We start from the raw sequence: 4,021 nt of genomic DNA on the forward strand, positions 1-4,021 counted from the left end.
CAAAGTCACGCTGGTTCTGTGACGAACTGAGATTTGAACTCATTCTAGAAATCTAAAAACCACATTTTCTATTGCACCACTTGCAAAACTCCCGGGGAGAGAGGGTAGGGCCAGATTTTTATTACGGAAGCTTGTGCATGAGGAACAATTGGAACTGGTTTTGGGTAGGGTATACTGTGGGTGGAAATGTGCCAGAAAGCATTGTATTCTCACATCCTGGAAGGGAGTGTTTGGAATAAGACATGCACCTCCATAGAAAATCTATTAAATTTGGATTCGGGGGACCTGGGCCCAAATTTCTCAATGTTCTACTAAATATCTATGTGACCTTAGGTACAAAATCTCCCTTCTAAGACTCAATTTTCTTCACAAAATTGTGTGTCATCCCTGCACAGGGGCCATGCTAATCTTCTCTGTATTGTTCCAATTTAGTGTATGTGCTGCTGAAGCAAGCCCTGAGACTCAGTTTTCTTATCTTTAAAATGAGGCATGTGAAGGGCAGCTAGGTGGTGCAGTGGAGAGAGCATCAGCCCTGGAGTCAGGAGGACCTGAGTTCAAATATGACCTCAGACACTTAATAATTGCCTAGCTGTGTGACCTTGGACAAATCACTTATCCCAATGCCTTAAATAAAAATTTTGGGGTGACTAGATGGTGCATGGGGGTGGCTGGGTGGTGCAGTGGATAAAGCACCGGCCCTGGAGTCAGGAGTACCTGGGTTCAAATCCGGCCTCAGACACTTAATAATGACCTAGCTGTGTGGCCTTGGGCAAGCCACTTAACCCCATTGCCTTGCAAAAAAACCAAAAAAAATGAGGCATGTGGACTCAGAACTACAACTAAGGTTTTTACCATTAGCATTTACTTCTTTTGTGACCCTGGACAAGCCATTTCCCCCACTCGAGGACTCAGTTTCCCATTTTGAAAAATGAGGGGGTAAGTTATATAATCTCTAAAGTCTTATCCAGCTCTTAATTCTAGGAAGCCTGTAGTTTCCCTTAACACGGTGTAGACGTGAGACTGAAGAAAGTAAGTGTTTGTGTCCATCTGTATTAGAAGACTATGCCAGGTCATGGCTGATTACTACAGAACCCCTTAGAAGTTGAAAATACAGGAAGTCTGATGTTGAAAGGACAAATGCAGAAGTCACTAATTTCCAGATCACTAATGATCATTTTCGTTGGTTGAGCTTTCTTTCATTCCAAAAGCATTAGAGTACTAGTCAGGCTTTATAAAACTGGCCAATGAAGGAAGGAAGAGCAGGGTCACATGGACTTGGGCTTGATGCCAGCTATGTGGACGCTAGTTATTGAAGGGTTCCAGGATGGATCCAGGATGCAGTTTCCTTCACGGGTACAAATTACAACCCATCCAAGCCTTCTCCGCTGTGGGACTTGCAAAGCTCTTTCAGACAGCACCCAAGGGAGAGGCTGGTGGTCCTTGGGCTGGACTTCTTCCTCTTGTTACATGCCATGCCCACTCCTTCTCTGGCATGGGTCATTTATGCAGCTTCTTCTGTTTGAGTCAGTTGGGGAGACATAGCACGGTCTGCTTGCCCCCATGTTTTGTCCCTTTCATGGTGCCTGTTTGCAGTGGTCTCTGCTGAGACCTGGAACTAACAAGGAAGCAGACATTTCAAATATGAATCTTGTCTCCTTTATCCCCATGTCCTAAGTCTGTGTCTTCAAATAGGATATCTCTCACACCAACATTACCTACTATCTCCAGAATTTCTTTCAGGACTCAGCTTAAATCCCACCTTGTGGAGGAGTCCTTTCCTGGTGATTCCCCTCTTCCACCTGCTAGGGCCTTGCCTCTGAGCTTATTTTCCATATCCATAGTGTCTATCGTGGAGTACCTACATGGTTATTTATGTCTGTAAGCATCTAGATGGCACAGCGGATAGAGAGCTGGCCTTGGAGTTAGGTAGACCTGAGTTTCAAATTCAGCCTCAGACACTTACTAGCTGTGTGACCTTGGTCAAGTAACCAATCCTCTGTTTGCCTCAGTGGCCTCTACTATAAAATGGGGGAAATAACATGTCTCCTTCCCAGGCTTACTGCAAGGATCAAATGGGATCAGCTTGGTAAAGTTCTATAATGCCAAAATTCTAACAATTCTTTGTATAGTTTCCCCCCAATTAGGATGTGAGTTTCTTGAGGGCAGGGACTGAGATTTTGGTCCTAAACACACAGGAGCTTTTGAATGACTCACATACTTGCTGACTGATGACAGTCTTTAGGACCCTGGACCCAAGCTCCTTTCTGCCTTTTTTTTTAGATTTTTTTTTCAAGGCAATGGGGTTAAGTGGCTTGCCCAAGGCCACACAGCTAGGTCATTATTAAGTGTCTGAGACCGGATTTGACCCCAGGTACTCCTGACTCCAAGGCCGGTGCTTTATTCACTGTGCCACCTAGCCGCCCCTTTTTTTGTCTTTTCTTCAGACCAGTGACTTATTCTGTCTAGGGAGCACCTAGGAGGGAAATGCCTCTGCCAAAGGAGCCCAGCATCAGCCAGACAAGTTCTACTCTTTAAAGGGTGCCTGGACCCAAGTCACCTCAAGTCACTGGGCCCGACTGCTCAGCACAAGTATCCAGGCTGCCCTGACCACCTGGCCAGCTCCTTATCCACTCAGCCACACTGACCCCTCTAAGAGCCCCCTTCCTGTTTCTCAGGGACATCCTTCAATGATTAATCTCCCTGGAATATGGGTCAGGGCTATCTCCAAGCTGGCAGGGACCTCAGAGGCATCTCATCCAACCAGTAATTGAACCATAGCTGCCACCACCAACCTTCTTCAACATACCAGAGAAGTGGTCAGCCAGCCTTTCTTAAATACCTCTAATGATGAGGGGTTCATGACTTCCCAAGACAGACCTTCTGCTAGGGGATGCCTCTGTTGTTATCAGAAGCTCCTTGCAACAAGCCTTAATCTCCTTCTTTGTGATTTCTCCTCATTGCACCTGGTTCTATTCTCTGGGGACAAGAAGAGAAAACATAAAATGGATCCCCTTTCTAGGGGGACAGTCTTTGGAATATTTGAAGCAGACACATTCTGGCTTGGCCATTTAACTGTGTGAGCCTGGACAAGTCATTGGATGCTCCTGACTCTCAGTTTCTTCATTAATACACTAAGATAGTGCATTCAGTAGAAAAAGCATGACTTTGAGCTCAGGGCTTGGGTTCAAATTCCAGCTCTGAAACTTCCTATGTCAAGAACACTGCCTCCCCACCCTTCTGCTCCACATGAACATCTGTCTAGAGGCAGCTGGGTGGCACAGTAGGCAGAGTCCTGGGCCTGGAGGCACGAAGACCTGAGTTCAAATCCAGAAAGTCAACTAATCAACATTGCTATGGGCACTGGATTCAACAGGATTTGGATTTTCTGTCCAAAATCACAGATCTTAGCCCGGGTTTACTTGAGCAAGTATCCTCTGCAATGTCTCCAGCAGGTGGCAGTCCAACCTCTGCTTAAAGGTCTCCAGGGACGGGGAACTCACTACCACAGAAGCAGCCCATTTCTCTTTTGGGTAGCTCTTACTGTTTGGGAACTTTTTCTTACTTCAAATGAAAATTTGGATAAATCTTTGGAATTATCCTTGATGCCTCATTCTCCCTTACATCACCACCAATCTAGCTATCTGTTAAATCTTTTCAATTTTACCTTTACAAGATCATTGATCTTTTCATCCTTTCGTCCCTCTATTGGGGCAACTTGGGGATTTATTTGAATTTTTATATATTGTATCACAACTCAAGAGTTCTATCTTTTAATTACTCCCATACTGAAATAGGAATTTCCCTAAGGGGTTGGGGTGGGTGTCAGTTTTAATAGTGTGTTCTTTCCCTGATCTCATGCCAAGAGAAATTTTATCCCATAGGAACCCTTCAGTATTTAACTCTTATTGAAATCTATCATTCCTTTAAAGTGAGTTATCCTTCCCCTACCTTCAGGGTTCCCAGCAGTGTGGGTGGAAGCCTTATCCCAACCCTAAACCTTAGCTTGGGAGAATTTGAGATC

General features: G+C 45.0%; 1 non-coding gene across 1 annotated transcript; it reads right to left on the bottom strand.

Annotated features, from left to right (window-relative positions):
* Positions 1 to 350: 350 nt before the first annotated feature.
* On the bottom strand, positions 351 to 452 carry LOC141523121 (U6 spliceosomal RNA). Its single transcript, XR_012478336.1, has one exon. It is a non-coding gene; the product is annotated as a U6 spliceosomal RNA (small nuclear RNA).
* Positions 453 to 4,021: the final 3,569 nt, after the last annotated feature.

This window comes from Macrotis lagotis, chromosome 4 (assembly GCF_037893015.1).
Source record: "Macrotis lagotis isolate mMagLag1 chromosome 4, bilby.v1.9.chrom.fasta, whole genome shotgun sequence".
Classification (NCBI taxonomy): domain Eukaryota; kingdom Metazoa; phylum Chordata; class Mammalia; order Peramelemorphia; family Peramelidae; genus Macrotis; species Macrotis lagotis.